The sequence below is a fragment of the Convolutriloba macropyga genome, chromosome 9 (assembly GCF_964194025.1).
Source record: "Convolutriloba macropyga chromosome 9, txConMacr16.3, whole genome shotgun sequence".
Classification (NCBI taxonomy): Eukaryota; Metazoa; Xenacoelomorpha; order Acoela; family Convolutidae; genus Convolutriloba; species Convolutriloba macropyga.
The window spans coordinates 64,107,526-64,133,382 of record NC_134476.1 but is presented as its reverse complement, the minus strand read 5'-3'; the positions used below and the strand labels follow the sequence as shown (position 1 = coordinate 64,133,382).

The 25,857-nt window shown below is 39.8% G+C and overlaps 17 non-coding genes across 17 annotated transcripts; all 17 read left to right on the top strand.

Moving 5' to 3' along the window:
- Nucleotides 1–29: 29 nt before the first annotated feature.
- LOC142346719 (5S ribosomal RNA) lies at nt 30–148 on the top strand. The gene has a single exon (XR_012759764.1). It is a non-coding gene; the product is annotated as a 5S ribosomal RNA (ribosomal RNA).
- A 1,512-nt stretch (nt 149–1,660) lies between these two features.
- Nucleotides 1,661–1,779, top strand: LOC142346718 (5S ribosomal RNA). The gene has a single exon (XR_012759763.1). It is a non-coding gene; the product is annotated as a 5S ribosomal RNA (ribosomal RNA).
- Nucleotides 1,780–3,104: 1,325 nt separating this feature from the next.
- Nucleotides 3,105–3,223, top strand: LOC142346717 (5S ribosomal RNA). The gene has a single exon (XR_012759762.1). It is a non-coding gene; the product is annotated as a 5S ribosomal RNA (ribosomal RNA).
- A 1,136-nt stretch (nt 3,224–4,359) lies between these two features.
- On the top strand, nt 4,360–4,478 carry LOC142346716 (5S ribosomal RNA). The gene has a single exon (XR_012759761.1). It is a non-coding gene; the product is annotated as a 5S ribosomal RNA (ribosomal RNA).
- A 1,325-nt stretch (nt 4,479–5,803) lies between these two features.
- On the top strand, nt 5,804–5,922 carry LOC142346714 (5S ribosomal RNA). The gene has a single exon (XR_012759759.1). It is a non-coding gene; the product is annotated as a 5S ribosomal RNA (ribosomal RNA).
- A 1,325-nt stretch (nt 5,923–7,247) lies between these two features.
- On the top strand, nt 7,248–7,366 carry LOC142346713 (5S ribosomal RNA). The gene has a single exon (XR_012759758.1). It is a non-coding gene; the product is annotated as a 5S ribosomal RNA (ribosomal RNA).
- A 1,325-nt stretch (nt 7,367–8,691) lies between these two features.
- Nucleotides 8,692–8,810, top strand: LOC142346712 (5S ribosomal RNA). The gene has a single exon (XR_012759757.1). It is a non-coding gene; the product is annotated as a 5S ribosomal RNA (ribosomal RNA).
- A 1,325-nt stretch (nt 8,811–10,135) lies between these two features.
- Nucleotides 10,136–10,254, top strand: LOC142346711 (5S ribosomal RNA). The gene has a single exon (XR_012759756.1). It is a non-coding gene; the product is annotated as a 5S ribosomal RNA (ribosomal RNA).
- Nucleotides 10,255–11,390: 1,136 nt separating this feature from the next.
- Nucleotides 11,391–11,509, top strand: LOC142346710 (5S ribosomal RNA). The gene has a single exon (XR_012759755.1). It is a non-coding gene; the product is annotated as a 5S ribosomal RNA (ribosomal RNA).
- A 1,326-nt stretch (nt 11,510–12,835) lies between these two features.
- Nucleotides 12,836–12,954, top strand: LOC142346709 (5S ribosomal RNA). Its single transcript, XR_012759754.1, has one exon. It is a non-coding gene; the product is annotated as a 5S ribosomal RNA (ribosomal RNA).
- Nucleotides 12,955–14,278: 1,324 nt separating this feature from the next.
- Nucleotides 14,279–14,397, top strand: LOC142346708 (5S ribosomal RNA). Its single transcript, XR_012759753.1, has one exon. It is a non-coding gene; the product is annotated as a 5S ribosomal RNA (ribosomal RNA).
- Nucleotides 14,398–15,909: 1,512 nt separating this feature from the next.
- On the top strand, nt 15,910–16,028 carry LOC142346707 (5S ribosomal RNA). Its single transcript, XR_012759752.1, has one exon. It is a non-coding gene; the product is annotated as a 5S ribosomal RNA (ribosomal RNA).
- A 2,828-nt stretch (nt 16,029–18,856) lies between these two features.
- LOC142346705 (5S ribosomal RNA) lies at nt 18,857–18,975 on the top strand. Its single transcript, XR_012759751.1, has one exon. It is a non-coding gene; the product is annotated as a 5S ribosomal RNA (ribosomal RNA).
- Nucleotides 18,976–20,463: 1,488 nt separating this feature from the next.
- On the top strand, nt 20,464–20,582 carry LOC142346704 (5S ribosomal RNA). Its single transcript, XR_012759750.1, has one exon. It is a non-coding gene; the product is annotated as a 5S ribosomal RNA (ribosomal RNA).
- A 1,112-nt stretch (nt 20,583–21,694) lies between these two features.
- On the top strand, nt 21,695–21,813 carry LOC142346702 (5S ribosomal RNA). The gene has a single exon (XR_012759748.1). It is a non-coding gene; the product is annotated as a 5S ribosomal RNA (ribosomal RNA).
- A 1,136-nt stretch (nt 21,814–22,949) lies between these two features.
- LOC142346701 (5S ribosomal RNA) lies at nt 22,950–23,068 on the top strand. Its single transcript, XR_012759747.1, has one exon. It is a non-coding gene; the product is annotated as a 5S ribosomal RNA (ribosomal RNA).
- A 1,324-nt stretch (nt 23,069–24,392) lies between these two features.
- Nucleotides 24,393–24,511, top strand: LOC142346700 (5S ribosomal RNA). Its single transcript, XR_012759746.1, has one exon. It is a non-coding gene; the product is annotated as a 5S ribosomal RNA (ribosomal RNA).
- The last annotated feature ends 1,346 nt before the right edge of the window (nt 24,512–25,857 follow it).

Genomic DNA, 25,857 nt, shown 5'->3' with positions numbered 1-25,857 from the left:
TATATAAATTCGCTCCCGCTCACGCAAATGCCTACGACCATACCATGTTGAATGCACCGGTTCTCGTCCGATCACCGAAGTTAAGCAACATTGGGCCTGGTTAGTACTTGGATGGGTGACCGCTTGGGAACACCAGGTGTTGTAGGCTTTTTCTTTTGAGTATTCAAACCTCATAGAATACTTTTATTCGATATTTACACTTTTTAGAGCCTCAAAAAGCCTCGGTGATCGAAAAAGTTAAGCCTCATCGAGCGCGGATACTTTTTTGGAAATGGGTAAAAACTTGTCCAAAATGGTTCGCTGTGCCAGATTTTTTTGTTTTATCCCAATCTATGGCTCAAGTGGAGCATGCCCACAAAAAATGAGCCAATTCGGACTAAAATTGACGATTTGGTGACCAAAACAAAGTTCGGTGATCGAAAAAGTTAAGCCTCATCGAGCGCGGATACTTTTTTGGAAATGGGTAAAAACTTGACCAAAACGGTTCGCTGTGCCCAATTTTTTTGTTTTATCCCAATCTATGGCTCAAGTGGAGCATGCCCACAAAAAATGAGCCAATTCGGACTAAAATTGACGATTTGGTGACCAAAACAAAGTTCGGTGATCGAAAAAGTTAAGCCTCATCGAGCGCGGATACTTTTTTGGAAATGGGTAAAAACTTGACCAAAACGGTTCGCTGTGCCCAATTTTTTTGTTTTATCCCAATCTATGGCTCAAGTGGAGCATGCCCACAAAAAATGAGCCAATTCGGACTAAAATTGACGATTTGGTGACCAAAACAAAGTTCGGTGATCGAAAAAGTTAAGCCTCATCGAGCGCGGATACTTTTTTGGAAATCGGTAAAAACTTGACCAAAACGGTTCGCTGTGCCCAATTTTTTTATTTTATCCCAAATTATGGCTCAAGTGGAGCGTGCCCACAAAAAATGAGCCAATTCGGACTAAAATTGACGATTTGGTGATCAAAACAAAGTTCGGTGATCGAAAAAGTTAAGCCTCATCGAGCGCGGATACTTTTTGTAAATGACAATTTCAGCAATAACCATTGCTCCAAACACACCCCATATACTTGTAAAGGCCATTCTAATAGTTCCCCTGCTTGCGTATACTGTATATTTGATATTTTGAACTGTCTCGGAAACATCAAAACTAATTGTAAATTTTCCCTTTATTAAACTAACTTTTAAGTTAGTGCAAATCGCTCAGTTCCATTCTTTAGGCTGCACTCCGCTAACGCAGAGTGCATTCAAATAAAACTTATCAAATAGAGTTGATACTTACCTATTTAATAAGTTTATCACAACAATTAGGCTAAAAGCAATTCGCCACTGATTTTCCCAATTACCGGCCTAAACCCACTGAAGTCATGCTTCCGGTTCAATGTCCGGTTATACAGGTTCCCCGTACCCAATCCATCTGTGCTTTGTTTTGCTGCCGTTCCACTGTATTGTGGATGGTTGGAAGCAAAAAGTTTGCGCTTTTGTCATAATACACTGTTTGGCTACGAATTGCATAAATTATAACACAACCGTGGCTAAAATTGCATGTATTAAGTGACTATTTTGCAAACCGCAAGGCGGCCAGTTAAAGTAATCCTATATATGAATATAAGACTACAATACAATACTGTTGTATATAAATTCGCTCCCGCTCACGCAAATGCCTACGACCATACCATGTTGAATGCACCGGTTCTCGTCCGATCACCGAAGTTAAGCAACATTGGGCCTGGTTAGTACTTGGATGGGTGACCGCTTGGGAACACCAGGTGTTGTAGGCTTTTTCTTTTGAGTATTCAAACCTCATAGAATACTTTTATTCGATATTTACACTTTTTAGAGCCTCAAAAAGCCTCGGTGATCGAAAAAGTTAAGCCTCATCGAGCGCGGATACTTTTTTGGAAATGGGTAAAAACTTGTCCAAAATGGTTCGCTGTGCCAGATTTTTTTGTTTTATCCCAATCTATGGCTCAAGTGGAGCATGCCCACAAAAAATGAGCCAATTCGGACTAAAATTGACGATTTGGTGACCAAAACAAAGTTCGGTGATCGAAAAAGTTAAGCCTCATCGAGCGCGGATACTTTTTTGGAAATCGGTAAAAAACTTGACCAAAACGGTTCGCTGTGCCCAATTTTTTTGTTTTATCCCAATCTATGGCTCAAGTGGAGCATGCCCACAAAAAATGAGCCAATTCGGACTAAAATTGACGATTTGGTGACCAAAACAAAGTTCGGTGATCGAAAAAGTTAAGCCTCATCGAGCGCGGATACTTTTTTGGAAATCGGTAAAAACTTGACCAAAACGGTTCGCTGTGCCCAATTTTTTTATTTTATCCCAAATTATGGCTCAAGTGGAGCGTGCCCACAAAAAATGAGCCAATTCGGACTAAAATTGACGATTTGGTGATCAAAACAAAGTTCGGTGATCGAAAAAGTTAAGCCTCATCGAGCGCGGATACTTTTTGTAAATGACAATTTCAGCAATAACCATTGCTCCAAACACACCCCATATACTTGTAAAGGCCATTCTAATAGTTCCCCTGCTTGCGTATACTGTATATTTGATATTTTGAACTGTCTCGGAAACATCAAAACTAATTGTAAATTTTCCCTTTATTAAACTAACTTTTAAGTTAGTGCAAATCGCTCAGTTCCATTCTTTAGGCTGCACTCCGCTAACGCAGAGTGCATTCAAATAAAACTTATCAAATAGAGTTGATACTTACCTATTTAATAAGTTTATCACAACAATTAGGCTAAAAGCAATTCGCCACTGATTTTCCCAATTACCGGCCTAAACCCACTGAAGTCATGCTTCCGGTTCAATGTCCGGTTATACAGGTTCCCCGTACCCAATCCATCTGTGCTTTGTTTTGCTGCCGTTCCACTGTATTGTGGATGGTTGGAAGCAAAAAGTTTGCGCTTTTGTCATAATACACTGTTTGGCTACGAATTGCATAAATTATAACACAACCGTGGCTAAAATTGCATGTATTAAGTGACTATTTTGCAAACCGCAAGGCGGCCAGTTAAAGTAATCCTATATATGAATATAAGACTACAATACAATACTGTTGTATATAAATTCGCTCCCGCTCACGCAAATGCCTACGACCATACCATGTTGAATGCACCGGTTCTCGTCCGATCACCGAAGTTAAGCAACATTGGGCCTGGTTAGTACTTGGATGGGTGACCGCTTGGGAACACCAGGTGTTGTAGGCTTTTTCTTTTGAGTATTCAAACCTCATAGAATACTTTTATTCGATATTTACACTTTTTAGAGCCTCAAAAAGCCTCGGTGATCGAAAAAGTTAAGCCTCATCGAGCGCGGATACTTTTTTGGAAATGGGTAAAAACTTGTCCAAAATGGTTCGCTGTGCCAGATTTTTTTGTTTTATCCCAATCTATGGCTCAAGTGGAGCATGCCCACAAAAAATGAGCCAATTCGGACTAAAATTGACGATTTGGTGACCAAAACAAAGTTCGGTGATCGAAAAAGTTAAGCCTCATCGAGCGCGGATACTTTTTTGGAAATCGGTAAAAACTTGACCAAAACGGTTCGCTGTGCCCAATTTTTTTATTTTATCCCAAATTATGGCTCAAGTGGAGCGTGCCCACAAAAAATGAGCCAATTCGGACTAAAATTGACGATTTGGTGATCAAAACAAAGTTCGGTGATCGAAAAAGTTAAGCCTCATCGAGCGCGGATACTTTTTGTAAATGACAATTTCAGCAATAACCATTGCTCCAAACACACCCCATATACTTGTAAAGGCCATTCTAATAGTTCCCCTGCTTGCGTATACTGTATATTTGATATTTTGAACTGTCTCGGAAACATCAAAACTAATTGTAAATTTTCCCTTTATTAAACTAACTTTTAAGTTAGTGCAAATCGCTCAGTTCCATTCTTTAGGCTGCACTCCGCTAACGCAGAGTGCATTCAAATAAAACTTATCAAATAGAGTTGATACTTACCTATTTAATAAGTTTATCACAACAATTAGGCTAAAAGCAATTCGCCACTGATTTTCCCAATTACCGGCCTAAACCCACTGAAGTCATGCTTCCGGTTCAATGTCCGGTTATACAGGTTCCCCGTACCCAATCCATCTGTGCTTTGTTTTGCTGCCGTTCCACTGTATTGTGGATGGTTGGAAGCAAAAAGTTTGCGCTTTTGTCATAATACACTGTTTGGCTACGAATTGCATAAATTATAACACAACCGTGGCTAAAATTGCATGTATTAAGTGACTATTTTGCAAACCGCAAGGCGGCCAGTTAAAGTAATCCTATATATGAATATAAGACTACAATACAATACTGTTGTATATAAATTCGCTCCCGCTCACGCAAATGCCTACGACCATACCATGTTGAATGCACCGGTTCTCGTCCGATCACCGAAGTTAAGCAACATTGGGCCTGGTTAGTACTTGGATGGGTGACCGCTTGGGAACACCAGGTGTTGTAGGCTTTTTCTTTTGAGTATTCAAACCTCATAGAATACTTTTATTCGATATTTACACTTTTTAGAGCCTCAAAAAGCCTCGGTGATCGAAAAAGTTAAGCCTCATCGAGCGCGGATACTTTTTTGGAAATGGGTAAAAACTTGACCAAAATGGTTCGCTGTGCCAGATTTTTTTGTTTTATCCCAATCTATGGCTCAAGTGGAGCATGCCCACAAAAAATGAGCCAATTCGGACTAAAATTGACGATTTGGTGACCAAAACAAAGTTCGGTGATCGAAAAAGTTAAGCCTCATCGAGCGCGGATACTTTTTTGGAAATCGGTAAAAAACTTGACCAAAACGGTTCGCTGTGCCCAATTTTTTTGTTTTATCCCAATCTATGGCTCAAGTGGAGCATGCCCACAAAAAATGAGCCAATTCGGACTAAAATTGACGATTTGGTGACCAAAACAAAGTTCGGTGATCGAAAAAGTTAAGCCTCATCGAGCGCGGATACTTTTTTGGAAATCGGTAAAAACTTGACCAAAACGGTTCGCTGTGCCCAATTTTTTTATTTTATTCCAAATTATGGCTCAAGTGGAGCGTGCCCACAAAAAATGAGCCAATTCGGACTAAAATTGACGATTTGGTGATCAAAACAAAGTTCGGTGATCGAAAAAGTTAAGCCTCATCGAGCGCGGATACTTTTTGTAAATGACAATTTCAGCAATAACCATTGCTCCAAACACACCCCATATACTTGTAAAGGCCATTCTAATAGTTCCCCTGCTTGCGTATACTGTATATTTGATATTTGGAACTGTCTCGGAAACATCAAAACTAATTGTAAATTTTCCCTTTATTAAACTAACTTTTAAGTTAGTGCAAATCGCTCAGTTCCATTCTTTAGGCTGCACTCCGCTAACGCAGAGTGCATTCAAATAAAACTTATCAAATAGAGTTGATACTTACCTATTTAATAAGTTTATCACAACAATTAGGCTAAAAGCAATTCGCCACTGATTTTCCCAATTACCGGCCTAAACCCACTGAAGTCATGCTTCCGGTTCAATGTCCGGTTATACAGGTTCCCCGTACCCAATCCATCTGTGCTTTGTTTTGCTGCCGTTCCACTGTATTGTGGATGGTTGGAAGCAAAAAGTTTGCGCTTTTGTCATAATACACTGTTTGGCTACGAATTGCATAAATTATAACACAACCGTGGCTAAAATTGCATGTATTAAGTGACTATTTTGCAAACCGCAAGGCGGCCAGTTAAAGTAATCCTATATATGAATATAAGACTACAATACAATACTGTTGTATATAAATTCGCTCCCGCTCACGCAAATGCCTACGACCATACCATGTTGAATGCACCGGTTCTCGTCCGATCACCGAAGTTAAGCAACATTGGGCCTGGTTAGTACTTGGATGGGTGACCGCTTGGGAACACCAGGTGTTGTAGGCTTTTTCTTTTGAGTATTCAAACCTCATAGAATACTTTTATTCGATATTTACACTTTTTAGAGCCTCAAAAAGCCTCGGTGATCGAAAAAGTTAAGCCTCATCGAGCGCGGATACTTTTTTGGAAATGGGTAAAAACTTGTCCAAAATGGTTCGCTGTGCCAGATTTTTTTGTTTTATCCCAATCTATGGCTCAAGTGGAGCATGCCCACAAAAAATGAGCCAATTCGGACTAAAATTGACGATTTGGTGACCAAAACAAAGTTCGGTGATCGAAAAAGTTAAGCCTCATCGAGCGCGGATACTTTTTTGGAAATCGGTAAAAAACTTGACCAAAACGGTTCGCTGTGCCCAATTTTTTTGTTTTATCCCAATCTATGGCTCAAGTGGAGCATGCCCACAAAAAATGAGCCAATTCGGACTAAAATTGACGATTTGGTGACCAAAACAAAGTTCGGTGATCGAAAAAGTTAAGCCTCATCGAGCGCGGATACTTTTTTGGAAATCGGTAAAAACTTGACCAAAACGGTTCGCTGTGCCCAATTTTTTTATTTTATTCCAAATTATGGCTCAAGTGGAGCGTGCCCACAAAAAATGAGCCAATTCGGACTAAAATTGACGATTTGGTGATCAAAACAAAGTTCGGTGATCGAAAAAGTTAAGCCTCATCGAGCGCGGATACTTTTTGTAAATGACAATTTCAGCAATAACCATTGCTCCAAACACACCCCATATACTTGTAAAGGCCATTCTAATAGTTCCCCTGCTTGCGTATACTGTATATTTGATATTTGGAACTGTCTCGGAAACATCAAAACTAATTGTAAATTTTCCCTTTATTAAACTAACTTTTAAGTTAGTGCAAATCGCTCAGTTCCATTCTTTAGGCTGCACTCCGCTAACGCAGAGTGCATTCAAATAAAACTTATCAAATAGAGTTGATACTTACCTATTTAATAAGTTTATCACAACAATTAGGCTAAAAGCAATTCGCCACTGATTTTCCCAATTACCGGCCTAAACCCACTGAAGTCATGCTTCCGGTTCAATGTCCGGTTATACAGGTTCCCCGTACCCAATCCATCTGTGCTTTGTTTTGCTGCCGTTCCACTGTATTGTGGATGGTTGGAAGCAAAAAGTTTGCGCTTTTGTCATAATACACTGTTTGGCTACGAATTGCATAAATTATAACACAACCGTGGCTAAAATTGCATGTATTAAGTGACTATTTTGCAAACCGCAAGGCGGCCAGTTAAAGTAATCCTATATATGAATATAAGACTACAATACAATACTGTTGTATATAAATTCGCTCCCGCTCACGCAAATGCCTACGACCATACCATGTTGAATGCACCGGTTCTCGTCCGATCACCGAAGTTAAGCAACATTGGGCCTGGTTAGTACTTGGATGGGTGACCGCTTGGGAACACCAGGTGTTGTAGGCTTTTTCTTTTGAGTATTCAAACCTCATAGAATACTTTTATTCGATATTTACACTTTTTAGAGCCTCAAAAAGCCTCGGTGATCGAAAAAGTTAAGCCTCATCGAGCGCGGATACTTTTTTGGAAATGGGTAAAAACTTGTCCAAAATGGTTCGCTGTGCCAGATTTTTTTGTTTTATCCCAATCTATGGCTCAAGTGGAGCATGCCCACAAAAAATGAGCCAATTCGGACTAAAATTGACGATTTGGTGACCAAAACAAAGTTCGGTGATCGAAAAAGTTAAGCCTCATCGAGCGCGGATACTTTTTTGGAAATCGGTAAAAAACTTGACCAAAACGGTTCGCTGTGCCCAATTTTTTTGTTTTATCCCAATCTATGGCTCAAGTGGAGCATGCCCACAAAAAATGAGCCAATTCGGACTAAAATTGACGATTTGGTGACCAAAACAAAGTTCGGTGATCGAAAAAGTTAAGCCTCATCGAGCGCGGATACTTTTTTGGAAATCGGTAAAAACTTGACCAAAACGGTTCGCTGTGCCCAATTTTTTTATTTTATTCCAAATTATGGCTCAAGTGGAGCGTGCCCACAAAAAATGAGCCAATTCGGACTAAAATTGACGATTTGGTGATCAAAACAAAGTTCGGTGATCGAAAAAGTTAAGCCTCATCGAGCGCGGATACTTTTTGTAAATGACAATTTCAGCAATAACCATTGCTCCAAACACACCCCATATACTTGTAAAGGCCATTCTAATAGTTCCCCTGCTTGCGTATACTGTATATTTGATATTTGGAACTGTCTCGGAAACATCAAAACTAATTGTAAATTTTCCCTTTATTAAACTAACTTTTAAGTTAGTGCAAATCGCTCAGTTCCATTCTTTAGGCTGCACTCCGCTAACGCAGAGTGCATTCAAATAAAACTTATCAAATAGAGTTGATACTTACCTATTTAATAAGTTTATCACAACAATTAGGCTAAAAGCAATTCGCCACTGATTTTCCCAATTACCGGCCTAAACCCACTGAAGTCATGCTTCCGGTTCAATGTCCGGTTATACAGGTTCCCCGTACCCAATCCATCTGTGCTTTGTTTTGCTGCCGTTCCACTGTATTGTGGATGGTTGGAAGCAAAAAGTTTGCGCTTTTGTCATAATACACTGTTTGGCTACGAATTGCATAAATTATAACACAACCGTGGCTAAAATTGCATGTATTAAGTGACTATTTTGCAAACCGCAAGGCGGCCAGTTAAAGTAATCCTATATATGAATATAAGACTACAATACAATACTGTTGTATATAAATTCGCTCCCGCTCACGCAAATGCCTACGACCATACCATGTTGAATGCACCGGTTCTCGTCCGATCACCGAAGTTAAGCAACATTGGGCCTGGTTAGTACTTGGATGGGTGACCGCTTGGGAACACCAGGTGTTGTAGGCTTTTTCTTTTGAGTATTCAAACCTCATAGAATACTTTTATTCGATATTTACACTTTTTAGAGCCTCAAAAAGCCTCGGTGATCGAAAAAGTTAAGCCTCATCGAGCGCGGATACTTTTTTGGAAATGGGTAAAAACTTGTCCAAAATGGTTCGCTGTGCCAGATTTTTTTGTTTTATCCCAATCTATGGCTCAAGTGGAGCATGCCCACAAAAAATGAGCCAATTCGGACTAAAATTGACGATTTGGTGACCAAAACAAAGTTCGGTGATCGAAAAAGTTAAGCCTCATCGAGCGCGGATACTTTTTTGGAAATCGGTAAAAAACTTGACCAAAACGGTTCGCTGTGCCCAATTTTTTTGTTTTATCCCAATCTATGGCTCAAGTGGAGCATGCCCACAAAAAATGAGCCAATTCGGACTAAAATTGACGATTTGGTGACCAAAACAAAGTTCGGTGATCGAAAAAGTTAAGCCTCATCGAGCGCGGATACTTTTTTGGAAATCGGTAAAAACTTGACCAAAACGGTTCGCTGTGCCCAATTTTTTTATTTTATTCCAAATTATGGCTCAAGTGGAGCGTGCCCACAAAAAATGAGCCAATTCGGACTAAAATTGACGATTTGGTGATCAAAACAAAGTTCGGTGATCGAAAAAGTTAAGCCTCATCGAGCGCGGATACTTTTTGTAAATGACAATTTCAGCAATAACCATTGCTCCAAACACACCCCATATACTTGTAAAGGCCATTCTAATAGTTCCCCTGCTTGCGTATACTGTATATTTGATATTTGGAACTGTCTCGGAAACATCAAAACTAATTGTAAATTTTCCCTTTATTAAACTAACTTTTAAGTTAGTGCAAATCGCTCAGTTCCATTCTTTAGGCTGCACTCCGCTAACGCAGAGTGCATTCAAATAAAACTTATCAAATAGAGTTGATACTTACCTATTTAATAAGTTTATCACAACAATTAGGCTAAAAGCAATTCGCCACTGATTTTCCCAATTACCGGCCTAAACCCACTGAAGTCATGCTTCCGGTTCAATGTCCGGTTATACAGGTTCCCCGTACCCAATCCATCTGTGCTTTGTTTTGCTGCCGTTCCACTGTATTGTGGATGGTTGGAAGCAAAAAGTTTGCGCTTTTGTCATAATACACTGTTTGGCTACGAATTGCATAAATTATAACACAACCGTGGCTAAAATTGCATGTATTAAGTGACTATTTTGCAAACCGCAAGGCGGCCAGTTAAAGTAATCCTATATATGAATATAAGACTACAATACAATACTGTTGTATATAAATTCGCTCCCGCTCACGCAAATGCCTACGACCATACCATGTTGAATGCACCGGTTCTCGTCCGATCACCGAAGTTAAGCAACATTGGGCCTGGTTAGTACTTGGATGGGTGACCGCTTGGGAACACCAGGTGTTGTAGGCTTTTTCTTTTGAGTATTCAAACCTCATAGAATACTTTTATTCGATATTTACACTTTTTAGAGCCTCAAAAAGCCTCGGTGATCGAAAAAGTTAAGCCTCATCGAGCGCGGATACTTTTTTGGAAATGGGTAAAAACTTGTCCAAAATGGTTCGCTGTGCCAGATTTTTTTGTTTTATCCCAATCTATGGCTCAAGTGGAGCATGCCCACAAAAAATGAGCCAATTCGGACTAAAATTGACGATTTGGTGACCAAAACAAAGTTCGGTGATCGAAAAAGTTAAGCCTCATCGAGCGCGGATACTTTTTTGGAAATCGGTAAAAACTTGACCAAAACGGTTCGCTGTGCCCAATTTTTTTATTTTATCCCAAATTATGGCTCAAGTGGAGCGTGCCCACAAAAAATGAGCCAATTCGGACTAAAATTGACGATTTGGTGATCAAAACAAAGTTCGGTGATCGAAAAAGTTAAGCCTCATCGAGCGCGGATACTTTTTGTAAATGACAATTTCAGCAATAACCATTGCTCCAAACACACCCCATATACTTGTAAAGGCCATTTTAATAGTTCCCCTGCTTGCGTATACTGTATATTTGATATTTGGAACTGTCTCGGAAACATCAAAACTAATTGTAAATTTTCCCTTTATTAAACTAACTTTTAAGTTAGTGCAAATCGCTCAGTTCCATTCTTTAGGCTGCACTCCGCTAACGCAGAGTGCATTCAAATAAAACTTATCAAATAGAGTTGATACTTACCTATTTAATAAGTTTATCACAACAATTAGGCTAAAAGCAATTCGCCACTGATTTTCCCAATTACCGGCCTAAACCCACTGAAGTCATGCTTCCGGTTCAATGTCCGGTTATACAGGTTCCCCGTACCCAATCCATCTGTGCTTTGTTTTGCTGCCGTTCCACTGTATTGTGGATGGTTGGAAGCAAAAAGTTTGCGCTTTTGTCATAATACACTGTTTGGCTACGAATTGCATAAATTATAACACAACCGTGGCTAAAATTGCATGTATTAAGTGACTATTTTGCAAACCGCAAGGCGGCCAGTTAAAGTAATCCTATATATGAATATAAGACTACAATACAATACTGTTGTATATAAATTCGCTCCCGCTCACGCAAATGCCTACGACCATACCATGTTGAATGCACCGGTTCTCGTCCGATCACCGAAGTTAAGCAACATTGGGCCTGGTTAGTACTTGGATGGGTGACCGCTTGGGAACACCAGGTGTTGTAGGCTTTTTCTTTTGAGTATTCAAACCTCATAGAATACTTTTATTCGATATTTACACTTTTTAGAGCCTCAAAAAGCCTCGGTGATCGAAAAAGTTAAGCCTCATCGAGCGCGGATACTTTTTTGGAAATGGGTAAAAACTTGTCCAAAATGGTTCGCTGTGCCAGATTTTTTTGTTTTATCCCAATCTATGGCTCAAGTGGAGCATGCCCACAAAAAATGAGCCAATTCGGACTAAAATTGACGATTTGGTGACCAAAACAAAGTTCGGTGATCGAAAAAGTTAAGCCTCATCGAGCGCGGATACTTTTTTGGAAATCGGTAAAAAACTTGACCAAAACGGTTCGCTGTGCCCAATTTTTTTTGTTTTATCCCAATCTATGGCTCAAGTGGAGCATGCCCACAAAAAATGAGCCAATTCGGACTAAAATTGACGATTTGGTGACCAAAACAAAGTTCGGTGATCGAAAAAGTTAAGCCTCATCGAGCGCGGATACTTTTTTGGAAATCGGTAAAAACTTGACCAAAACGGTTCGCTGTGCCCAATTTTTTTATTTTATTCCAAATTATGGCTCAAGTGGAGCGTGCCCACAAAAAATGAGCCAATTCGGACTAAAATTGACGATTTGGTGATCAAAACAAAGTTCGGTGATCGAAAAAGTTAAGCCTCATCGAGCGCGGATACTTTTTGTAAATGACAATTTCAGCAATAACCATTGCTCCAAACACACCCCATATACTTGTAAAGGCCATTCTAATAGTTCCCCTGCTTGCGTATACTGTATATTTGATATTTGGAACTGTCTCGGAAACATCAAAACTAATTGTAAATTTTCCCTTTATTAAACTAACTTTTAAGTTAGTGCAAATCGCTCAGTTCCATTCTTTAGGCTGCACTCCGCTAACGCAGAGTGCATTCAAATAAAACTTATCAAATAGAGTTGATACTTACCTATTTAATAAGTTTATCACAACAATTAGGCTAAAAGCAATTCGCCACTGATTTTCCCAATTACCGGCCTAAACCCACTGAAGTCATGCTTCCGGTTCAATGTCCGGTTATACAGGTTCCCCGTACCCAATCCATCTGTGCTTTGTTTTGCTGCCGTTCCACTGTATTGTGGATGGTTGGAAGCAAAAAGTTTGCGCTTTTGTCATAATACACTGTTTGGCTACGAATTGCATAAATTATAACACAACCGTGGCTAAAATTGCATGTATTAAGTGACTATTTTGCAAACCGCAAGGCGGCCAGTTAAAGTAATCCTATATATGAATATAAGACTACAATACAATACTGTTGTATATAAATTCGCTCCCGCTCACGCAAATGCCTACGACCATACCATGTTGAATGCACCGGTTCTCGTCCGATCACCGAAGTTAAGCAACATTGGGCCTGGTTAGTACTTGGATGGGTGACCGCTTGGGAACACCAGGTGTTGTAGGCTTTTTCTTTTGAGTATTCAAACCTCATAGAATACTTTTATTCGATATTTACACTTTTTAGAGCCTCAAAAAGCCTCGGTGATCGAAAAAGTTAAGCCTCATCGAGCGCGGATACTTTTTTGGAAATGGGTAAAAACTTGTCCAAAATGGTTCGCTGTGCCAGATTTTTTTGTTTTATCCCAATCTATGGCTCAAGTGGAGCATGCCCACAAAAAATGAGCCAATTCGGACTAAAATTGACGATTTGGTGACCAAAACAAAGTTCGGTGATCGAAAAAGTTAAGCCTCATCGAGCGCGGATACTTTTTTGGAAATCGGTAAAAACTTGACCAAAACGGTTCGCTGTGCCCAATTTTTTTGTTTTATCCCAATCTATGGCTCAAGTGGAGCATGCCCACAAAAAATGAGCCAATTCGGACTAAAATTGACGATTTGGTGACCAAAACAAAGTTCGGTGATCGAAAAAGTTAAGCCTCATCGAGCGCGGATACTTTTTTGGAAATCGGTAAAAACTTGACCAAAACGGTTCGCTGTGCCCAATTTTTTTATTTTATCCCAAATTATGGCTCAAGTGGAGCGTGCCCACAAAAAATGAGCCAATTCGGACTAAAATTGACGATTTGGTGATCAAAACAAAGTTCGGTGATCGAAAAAGTTAAGCCTCATCGAGCGCGGATACTTTTTGTAAATGACAATTTCAGCAATAACCATTGCTCCAAACACACCCCATATACTTGTAAAGGCCATTTTAATAGTTCCCCTGCTTGCGTATACTGTATATTTGATATTTGGAACTGTCTCGGAAACATCAAAACTAATTGTAAATTTTCCCTTTATTAAACTAACTTTTAAGTTAGTGCAAATCGCTCAGTTCCATTCTTTAGGCTGCACTCCGCTAACGCAGAGTGCATTCAAATAAAACTTATCAAATAGAGTTGATACTTACCTATTTAATAAGTTTATCACAACAATTAGGCTAAAAGCAATTCGCCACTGATTTTCCCAATTACCGGCCTAAACCCACTGAAGTCATGCTTCCGGTTCAATGTCCGGTTATACAGGTTCCCCGTACCCAATCCATCTGTGCTTTGTTTTGCTGCCGTTCCACTGTATTGTGGATGGTTGGAAGCAAAAAGTTTGCGCTTTTGTCATAATACACTGTTTGGCTACGAATTGCATAAATTATAACACAACCGTGGCTAAAATTGCATGTATTAAGTGACTATTTTGCAAACCGCAAGGCGGCCAGTTAAAGTAATCCTATATATGAATATAAGACTACAATACAATACTGTTGTATATAAATTCGCTCCCGCTCACGCAAATGCCTACGACCATACCATGTTGAATGCACCGGTTCTCGTCCGATCACCGAAGTTAAGCAACATTGGGCCTGGTTAGTACTTGGATGGGTGACCGCTTGGGAACACCAGGTGTTGTAGGCTTTTTCTTTTGAGTATTCAAACCTCATAGAATACTTTTATTCGATATTTACACTTTTTAGAGCCTCAAAAAGCCTCGGTGATCGAAAAAGTTAAGCCTCATCGAGCGCGGATACTTTTTTGGAAATGGGTAAAAACTTGTCCAAAATGGTTCGCTGTGCCAGATTTTTTTGTTTTATCCCAATCTATGGCTCAAGTGGAGCATGCCCACAAAAAATGAGCCAATTCGGACTAAAATTGACGATTTGGTGACCAAAACAAAGTTCGGTGATCGAAAAAGTTAAGCCTCATCGAGCGCGGATACTTTTTTGGAAATCGGTAAAAACTTGACCAAAACGGTTCGCTGTGCCAGATTTTTTTGTTTTATCCCAATCTATGGCTCAAGTGGAGCATGCCCACAAAAAATGAGCCAATTCGGACTAAAATTGACGATTTGGTGACCAAAACAAAGTTCGGTGATCGAAAAAGTTAAGCCTCATCGAGCGCGGATACTTTTTTGGAAATCGGTAAAAACTTGACCAAAACGGTTCGCTGTGCCCAATTTTTTTGTTTTATCCCAATCTATGGCTCAAGTGGAGCATGCCCACAAAAAATGAGCCAATTCGGACTAAAATTGACGATTTGGTGACCAAAACAAAGTTCGGTGATCGAAAAAGTTAAGCCTCATCGAGCGCGGATACTTTTTTGGAAATCGGTAAAAACTTGACCAAAACGGTTCGCTGTGCCCAATTTTTTTATTTTATCCCAAATTATGGCTCAAGTGGAGCGTGCCCACAAAAAATGAGCCAATTCGGACTAAAATTGACGATTTGGTGATCAAAACAAAGTTCGGTGATCGAAAAAGTTAAGCCTCATCGAGCGCGGATACTTTTTGTAAATGACAATTTCAGCAATAACCATTGCTCCAAACACACCCCATATACTTGTAAAGGCCATTTTAATAGTTCCCCTGCTTGCGTATACTGTATATTTGATATTTGGAACTGTCTCGGAAACATCAAAACTAATTGTAAATTTTCCCTTTATTAAACTAACTTTTAAGTTAGTGCAAATCGCTCAGTTCCATTCTTTAGGCTGCACTCCGCTAACGCAGAGTGCATTCAAATAAAACTTATCAAATAGAGTTGATACTTACCTATTTAATAAGTTTATCACAACAATTAGGCTAAAAGCAATTCGCCACTGATTTTCCCAATTACCGGCCTAAACCCACTGAAGTCATGCTTCCGGTTCAATGTCCGGTTATACAGGTTCCCCGTACCCAATCCATCTGTGCTTTGTTTTGCTGCCGTTCCACTGTATTGTGGATGGTTGGAAGCAAAAAGTTTGCGCTTTTGTCATAATACACTGTTTGGCTACGAATTGCATAAATTATAACACAACCGTGGCTAAAATTGCATGTATTAAGTGACTATTTTGCAAACCGCAAGGCGGCCAGTTAAAGTAATCCTATATATGAATATAAGACTACAATACAATACTGTTGTATATAAATTCGCTCCCGCTCACGCAAATGCCTACGACCATACCATGTTGAATGCACCGGTTCTCGTCCGATCACCGAAGTTAAGCAACATTGGGCCTGGTTAGTACTTGGATGGGTGACCGCTTGGGAACACCAGGTGTTGTAGGCTTTTTCTTTTGAGTATTCAAACCTCATAGAATACTTTTATTCGATATTTACACTTTTTAGAGCCTCAAAAAGCCTCGGTGATCGAAAAAGTTAAGCCTCATCGAGCGCGGATACTTTTTTGGAAATGGGTAAAAACTTGTCCAAAAAGGTTCGCTGTGCCAGATTTTTTTGTTTTATCCCAATCTATGGCTCAAGTGGAGCATGCCCACAAAAAATGAGCCAATTCGGACTAAAATTGACGATTTGGTGACCAAAACAAAGTTCGGTGATCGAAAAAGTTAAGCCTCATCGAGCGCGGATACTTTTTTGGAAATCGGTAAAAACTTGACCAAAACGGTTCGCTGTGCCCAATTTTTTTGTTTTATCCCAATCTATGGCTCAAGTGGAGCATGCCCACAAAAAATGAGCCAATTCGGACTAAAATTGACGATTTGGTGACCAAAACAAAGTTCGGTGATCGAAAAAGTTAAGCCTCATCGAGCGCGGATACTTTTTTGGAAATCGGTAAAAACTTGACCAAAACGGTTCGCTGTGCCCAATTTTTTTGTTTTATCCCAATCTATGGCTCAAGTGGAGCATGCCCACAAAAAATGAGCCAATTCGGACTAAAATTGACGATTTGGTGACCAAAACAAAGTTCGGTGATCGAAAAAGTTAAGCCTCATCGAGCGCGGATACTTTTTTGGAAATCGGTAAAAACTTGACCAAAACGGTTCGCTGTGCCCAATTTTTTTATTTTATCCCAAATTATGGCTCAAGTGGAGCGTGCCCACAAAAAATGAGCCAATTCGGACTAAAATTGACGATTTGGTGATCAAAACAAAGTTCGGTGATCGAAAAAGTTAAGCCTCATCGAGCGCGGATACTTTTTTGGAAATCGGTAAAAACTTGACCAAAACGGTTCGCTGTGCCCAATTTTTTTGTTTTATCCCAATCTATGGCTCAAGTGGAGCATGCCCACAAAAAATGAGCCAATTCGGACTAAAATTGACGATTTGGTGACCAAAACAAAGTTCGGTGATCGAAAAAGTTAAGCCTCATCGAGCGCGGATACTTTTTTGGAAATCGGTAAAAACTTGACCAAAACGGTTCGCTGTGCCCAATTTTTTTGTTTTATCCCAATCTATGGCTCAAGTGGAGCATGCCCACAAAAAATGAGCCAATTCGGACTAAAATTGACGATTTGGTGACCAAAACAAAGTTCGGTGATCGAAAAAGTTAAGCCTCATCGAGCGCGGATACTTTTTTGGAAATCGGTAAAAACTTGACCAAAACGGTTCGCTGTGCCCAATTTTTTTGTTTTATCCCAATCTATGGCTCAAGTGGAGCGTGCCCACAAAAAATGAGCCAATTCGGACTAAAATTGACGATTTGGTGATCAAAACAAAGTTCGGTGATCGAAAAAGTTAAGCCTCATCGAGCGCGGATACTTTTTTGGAAATCGGTAAAAACTTGACCAAAACGGTTCGCTGTGCCCAATTTTTTTGTTTTATCCCAATCTATGGCTCAAGTGGAGCATGCCCACAAAAAATGAGCCAATTCGGACTAAAATTGACGATTTGGTGACCAAAACAAAGTTCGGTGATCGAAAAAGTTAAGCCTCATCGAGCGCGGATACTTTTTTGGAAATCGGTAAAAACTTGACCAAAACGGTTCGCTGTGCCCAATTTTTTTGTTTTATCCCAATCTATGGCTCAAGTGGAGCATGCCCACAAAAAATGAGCCAATTCGGACTAAAATTGACGATTTGGTGATCAAAACAAAGTTCGGTGATCGAAAAAGTTAAGCCTCATCGAGCGCGGATACTTTTTTGGAAATCGGTAAAAACTTGACCAAAACGGTTCGCTGTGCCCAATTTTTTTGTTTTATCCCAATCTATGGCTCAAGTGGAGCATGCCCACAAAAAATGAGCCAATTCGGACTAAAATTGACGATTTGGTGACCAAAACAAAGTTCGGTGATCGAAAAAGTTAAGCCTCATCGAGCGCGGATACTTTTTTGGAAATCGGTAAAAACTTGACCAAAACGGTTCGCTGTGCCCAATTTTTTTATTTTATCCCAAATTATGGCTCAAGTGGAGCGTGCCCACAAAAAATGAGCCAATTCGGACTAAAATTGACGATTTGGTGATCAAAACAAAGTTCGGTGATCGAAAAAGTTAAGCCTCATCGAGCGCGGATACTTTTTGTAAATGACAATTTCAGCAATAACCATTGCTCCAAACACACCCCATATACTTGTAAAGGCCATTTTAATAGTTCCCCTGCTTGCGTATACTGTATATTTGATATTTGGAACTGTCTCGGAAACATCAAAACTAATTGTAAATTTTCCCTTTATTAAACTAACTTTTAAGTTAGTGCAAATCGCTCAGTTCCATTCTTTAGGCTGCACTCCGCTAACGCAGAGTGCATTCAAATAAAACTTATCAAATAGAGTTGATACTTACCTATTTAATAAGTTTATCACAACAATTAGGCTAAAAGCAATTCGCCACTGATTTTCCCAATTACCGGCCTAAACCCACTGAAGTCATGCTTCCGGTTCAATGTCCGGTTATACAGGTTCCCCGTACCCAATCCATCTGTGCTTTGTTTTGCTGCCGTTCCACTGTATTGTGGATGGTTGGAAGCAAAAAGTTTGCGCTTTTGTCATAATACACTGTTTGGCTACGAATTGCATAAATTATAACACAACCGTGGCTAAAATTGCATGTATTAAGTGACTATTTTGCAAACCGCAAGGCAGCCAGTTAAAGTAATCCTATATATGAATATAAGACTACAATACAATACTGTTGTATATAAATTCGCTCCCGCTCACGCAAATGCCTACGACCATACCATGTTGAATGCACCGGTTCTCGTCCGATCACCGAAGTTAAGCAACATTGGGCCTGGTTAGTACTTGGATGGGTGACCGCTTGGGAACACCAGGTGTTGTAGGCTTTTTCTTTTGAGTATTCAAACCTCATAGAATACTTTTATTCGATATTTACACTTTTTAGAGCCTCAAAAAGCCTCGGTGATCGAAAAAGTTAAGCCTCATCGAGCGCGGATACTTTTTTGGAAATGGGTAAAAACTTGTCCAAAATGGTTCGCTGTGCCAGATTTTTTTGTTTTATCCCAATCTATGGCTCAAGTGGAGCATGCCCACAAAAAATGAGCCAATTCGGACTAAAATTGACGATTTGGTGACCAAAACAAAGTTCGGTGATCGAAAAAGTTAAGCCTCATCGAGCGCGGATACTTTTTTGGAAATCGGTAAAAACTTGACCAAAACGGTTCGCTGTGCCCAATTTTTTTGTTTTATCCCAATCTATGGCTCAAGTGGAGCATGCCCACAAAAAATGAGCCAATTCGGACTAAAATTGACGATTTGGTGACCAAAACAAAGTTCGGTGATCGAAAAAGTTAAGCCTCATCGAGCGCGGATACTTTTTTGGAAATCGGTAAAAACTTGACCAAAACGGTTCGCTGTGCCCAATTTTTTTGTTTTATCCCAATCTATGGCTCAAGTGGAGCATGCCCACAAAAAATGAGCCAATTCGGACTAAAATTGACGATTTGGTGACCAAAACAAAGTTCGGTGATCGAAAAAGTTAAGCCTCATCGAGCGCGGATACTTTTTTGGAAATCGGTAAAAACTTGACCAAAACGGTTCGCTGTGCCCAATTTTTTTATTTTATCCCAAATTATGGCTCAAGTGGAGCGTGCCCACAAAAAATGAGCCAATTCGGACTAAAATTGACGATTTGGTGATCAAAACAAAGTTCGGTGATCGAAAAAGTTAAGCCTCATCGAGCGCGGATACTTTTTTGGAAATCGGTAAAAACTTGACCAAAACGGTTCGCTGTGCCCAATTTTTTTGTTTTATCCCAATCTATGGCTCAAGTGGAGCATGCCCACAAAAAATGAGCCAATTCGGACTAAAATTGACGATTTGGTGACCAAAACAAAGTTCGGTGATCGAAAAAGTTAAGCCTCATCGAGCGCGGATACTTTTTTGGAAATCGGTAAAAACTTGACCAAAACGGTTCGCTGTGCCCAATTTTTTTGTTTTATCCCAATCTATGGCTCAAGTGGAGCATGCCCACAAAAAATGAGCCAATTCGGACTAAAATTGACGATTTGGTGACCAAAACAAAGTTCGGTGATCGAAAAAGTTAAGCCTCATCGAGCGCGGATACTTTTTTGGAAATCGGTAAAAACTTGACCAAAACGGTTCGCTGTGCCCAATTTTTTTATTTTATCCCAAATTATGGCTCAAGTGGAGCGTGCCCACAAAAAATGAGCCAATTCGGACTAAAATTGACGATTTGGTGATCAAAACAAAGTTCGGTGATCGAAGTTCGGCCAGTTAAAGTAATCCTATATATGAATATAAGACTACAATACAATACTGTTGTATATAAATTCGCTCCCGCTCACGCAAATGCCTACGACCATACCATGTTGAATGCACCGGTTCTCGTCCGATCACCGAAGTTAAGCAACATTGGGCCTGGTTAGTACTTGGATGGGTGACCGCTTGGGAACACCAGGTGTTGTAGGCTTTTTCTTTTGAGTATTCAAACCTCATAGAATACTTTTATTCGATATTTACACTTTTTAGAGCCTCAAAAAGCCTCGGTGATCGAAAAAGTTAAGCCTCATCGAGCGCGGATACTTTTTTGGAAATCGGTAAAAACTTGACCAAAACGGTTCGCTGTGCCCAATTTTTTTGTTTTATCCCAATCTATGGCTCAAGTGGAGCATGCCCACAAAAAATGAGCCAATTCGGACTAAAATTGACGATTTGGTGACCAAAACAAAGTTCGGTGATCGAAAAAGTTAAGCCTCATCGAGCGCGGATACTTTTTTGGAAATCGGTAAAAACTTGACCAAAACGGTTCGCTGTGCCCAATTTTTTTATTTTATCCCAAATTATGGCTCAAGTGGAGCGTGCCCACAAAAAATGAGCCAATTCGGACTAAAATTGACGATTTGGTGATCAAAACAAAGTTCGGTGATCGAAAAAGTTAAGCCTCATCGAGCGCGGATACTTTTTTGGAAATCGGTAAAAACTTGACCAAAACGGTTCGCTGTGCCCAATTTTTTTGTTTTATCCCAATCTATGGCTCAAGTGGAGCATGCCCACAAAAAATGAGCCAATTCGGACTAAAATTGACGATTTGGTGACCAAAACAAAGTTCGGTGATCGAAAAAGTTAAGCCTCATCGAGCGCGGATACTTTTTTGGAAATCGGTAAAAACTTGACCAAAACGGTTCGCTGTGCCCAATTTTTTTGTTTTATCCCAATCTATGGCTCAAGTGGAGCATGCCCACAAAAAATGAGCCAATTCGGACTAAAATTGACGATTTGGTGACCAAAACAAAGTTCGGTGATCGAAAAAGTTAAGCCTCATCGAGCGCGGATACTTTTTTGGAAATCGGTAAAAACTTGACCAAAACGGTTCGCTGTGCCCAATTTTTTTATTTTATCCCAAATTATGGCTCAAGTGGAGCGTGCCCACAAAAAATGAGCCAATTCGGACTAAAATTGACGATTTGGTGATCAAAACAAAGTTCGGTGATCGAAGTTCGGCCAGTTAAAGTAATCCTATATATGAATATAAGACTACAATACAATACTGTTGTATATAAATTCGCTCCCGCTCACGCAAATGCCTACGACCATACCATGTTGAATGCACCGGTTCTCGTCCGATCACCGAAGTTAAGCAACATTGGGCCTGGTTAGTACTTGGATGGGTGACCGCTTGGGAACACCAGGTGTTGTAGGCTTTTTCTTTTGAGTATTCAAACCTCATAGAATACTTTTATTCGATATTTACACTTTTTAGAGCCTCAAAAAGCCTCGGTGATCGAAAAAGTTAAGCCTCATCGAGCGCGGATACTTTTTTGGAAATCGGTAAAAACTTGACCAAAACGGTTCGCTGTGCCCAATTTTTTTGTTTTATCCCAATCTATGGCTCAAGTGGAGCATGCCCACAAAAAATGAGCCAATTCGGACTAAAATTGACGATTTGGTGACCAAAACAAAGTTCGGTGATCGAAAAAGTTAAGCCTCATCGAGCGCGGATACTTTTTTGGAAATCGGTAAAAACTTGACCAAAACGGTTCGCTGTGCCCAATTTTTTTATTTTATCCCAAATTATGGCTCAAGTGGAGCGTGCCCACAAAAAATGAGCCAATTCGGACTAAAATTGACGATTTGGTGATCAAAACAAAGTTCGGTGATCGAAAAAGTTAAGCCTCATCGAGCGCGGATACTTTTTGTAAATGACAATTTCAGCAATAACCATTGCTCCAAACACACCCCATATACTTGTAAAGGCCATTCTAATAGTTCCCCTGCTTGCGTATACTGTATATTTGATATTTGGAACTGTCTCGGAAACATCAAAACTAATTGTAAATTTTCCCTTTATTAAACTAACTTTTAAGTTAGTGCAAATCGCTCAGTTCCATTCTTTAGGCTGCACTCCGCTAACGCAGAGTGCATTCAAATAAAACTTATCAAATAGAGTTGATACTTACCTATTTAATAAGTTTATCACAACAATTAGGCTAAAAGCAATTCGCCACTGATTTTCCCAATTACCGGCCTAAACCCACTGAAGTCATGCTTCCGGTTCAATGTCCGGTTATACAGGTTCCCCGTACCCAATCCATCTGTGCTTTGTTTTGCTGCCGTTCCACTGTATTGTGGATGGTTGGAAGCAAAAAGTTTGCGCTTTTGTCATAATACACTGTTTGGCTACGAATTGCATAAATTATAACACAACCGTGGCTAAAATTGCATGTATTAAGTGACTATTTTGCAAACCGCAAGGCGGCCAGTTAAAGTAATCCTATATATGAATATAAGACTACAATACAATACTGTTGTATATAAATTCGCTCCCGCTCACGCAAATGCCTACGACCATACCATGTTGAATGCACCGGTTCTCGTCCGATCACCGAAGTTAAGCAACATTGGGCCTGGTTAGTACTTGGATGGGTGACCGCTTGGGAACACCAGGTGTTGTAGGCTTTTTCTTTTGAGTATTCAAACCTCATAGAATACTTTTATTCGATATTTACACTTTTTAGAGCCTCAAAAAGCCTCGGTGATCGAAAAAGTTAAGCCTCATCGAGCGCGGATACTTTTTTGGAAATGGGTAAAAACTTGTCCAAAATGGTTCGCTGTGCCAGATTTTTTTGTTTTATCCCAATCTATGGCTCAAGTGGAGCATGCCCACAAAAAATGAGCCAATTCGGACTAAAATTGACGATTTGGTGACCAAAACAAAGTTCGGTGATCGAAAAAGTTAAGCCTCATCGAGCGCGGATACTTTTTTGGAAATCGGTAAAAACTTGACCAAAACGGTTCGCTGTGCCCAATTTTTTTGTTTTATCCCAATCTATGGCTCAAGTGGAGCATGCCCACAAAAAATGAGCCAATTCGGACTAAAATTGACGATTTGGTGACCAAAACAAAGTTCGGTGATCGAAAAAGTTAAGCCTCATCGAGCGCGGATACTTTTTTGGAAATCGGTAAAAACTTGACCAAAACGGTTCGCTGTGCCCAATTTTTTTATTTTATCCCAAATTATGGCTCAAGTGGAGCGTGCCCACAAAAAATGAGCCAATTCGGACTAAAATTGACGATTTGGTGATCAAAACAAAGTTCGGTGATCGAAAAAGTTAAGCCTCATCGAGCGCGGATACTTTTTGTAAATGACAATTTCAGCAATAACCATTGCTCCAAACACACCCCATATACTTGTAAAGGCCATTCTAATAGTTCCCCTGCTTGCGTATACTGTATATTTGATATTTGGAACTGTCTCGGAAACATCAAAACTAATTGTAAATTTTCCCTTTATTAAACTAACTTTTAAGTTAGTGCAAATCGCTCAGTTCCATTCTTTAGGCTGCACTCCGCTAACGCAGAGTGCATTCAAATAAAACTTATCAAATAGAGTTGATACTTACCTATTTAATAAGTTTATCACAACAATTAGGCTAAAAGCAATTCGCCACTGATTTTCCCAATTACCGGCCTAAACCCACTGAAGTCATGCTTCCGGTTCAATGTCCGGTTATACAGGTTCCCCGTACCCAATCCATCTGTGCTTTGTTTTGCTGCCGTTCCACTGTATTGTGGATGGTTGGAAGCAAAAAGTTTGCGCTTTTGTCATAATACACTGTTTGGCTACGAATTGCATAAATTATAACACAACCGTGGCTAAAATTGCATGTATTAAGTGACTATTTTGCAAACCGCAAGGCGGCCAGTTAAAGTAATCCTATATATGAATATAAGACTACAATACAATACTGTTGTATATAAATTCGCTCCCGCTCACGCAAATGCCTACGACCATACCATGTTGAATGCACCGGTTCTCGTCCGATCACCGAAGTTAAGCAACATTGGGCCTGGTTAGTACTTGGATGGGTGACCGCTTGGGAACACCAGGTGTTGTAGGCTTTTTCTTTTGAGTATTCAAACCTCATAGAATACTTTTATTCGATATTTACACTTTTTAGAGCCTCAAAAAGCCTCGGTGATCGAAAAAGTTAAGCCTCATCGAGCGCGGATACTTTTTTGGAAATGGGTAAAAACTTGTCCAAAATGGTTCGCTGTGCCAGATTTTTTTGTTTTATCCCAATCTATGGCTCAAGTGGAGCATGCCCACAAAAAATGAGCCAATTCGGACTAAAATTGACGATTTGGTGACCAAAACAAAGTTCGGTGATCGAAAAAGTTAAGCCTCATCGAGCGCGGATACTTTTTTGGAAATCGGTAAAAACTTGACCAAAACGGTTCGCTGTGCCAGATTTTTTTGTTTTATCCCAATCTATGGCTCAAGTGGAGCATGCCCACAAAAAATGAGCCAATTCGGACTAAAATTGACGATTTGGTGACCAAAACAAAGTTCGGTGATCGAAAAAGTTAAGCCTCATCGAGCGCGGATACTTTTTTGGAAATCGGTAAAAACTTGACCAAAACGGTTCGCTGTGCCCAATTTTTTTGTTTTATCCCAATCTATGGCTCAAGTGGAGCATGCCCACAAAAAATGAGCCAATTCGGACTAAAATTGACGATTTGGTGACCAAAACAAAGTTCGGTGATCGAAAAAGTTAAGCCTCATCGAGCGCGGATACTTTTTTGGAAATCGGTAAAAACTTGACCAAAACGGTTCGCTGTGCCCAATTTTTTTATTTTATCCCAAATTATGGCTCAAGTGGAGCGTGCCCACAAAAAATGAGCCAATTCGGACTAAAATTGACGATTTGGTGATCAAAACAAAGTTCGGTGATCGAAAAAGTTAAGCCTCATCGAGCGCGGATACTTTTTGTAAATGACAATTTCAGCAATAACCATTGCTCCAAACACACCCCATATACTTGTAAAGGCCATTCTAATAGTTCCCCTGCTTGCGTATACTGTATATTTGATATTTGGAACTGTCTCGGAAACATCAAAACTAATTGTAAATTTTCCCTTTATTAAACTAACTTTTAAGTTAGTGCAAATCGCTCAGTTCCATTCTTTAGGCTGCACTCCGCTAACGCAGAGTGCATTCAAATAAAACTTATCAAATAGAGTTGATACTTACCTATTTAATAAGTTTATCACAACAATTAGGCTAAAAGCAATTCGCCACTGATTTTCCCAATTACCGGCCTAAACCCACTGAAGTCATGCTTCCGGTTCAATGTCCGGTTATACAGGTTCCCCGTACCCAATCCATCTGTGCTTTGTTTTGCTGCCGTTCCACTGTATTGTGGATGGTTGGAAGCAAAAAGTTTGCGCTTTTGTCATAATACACT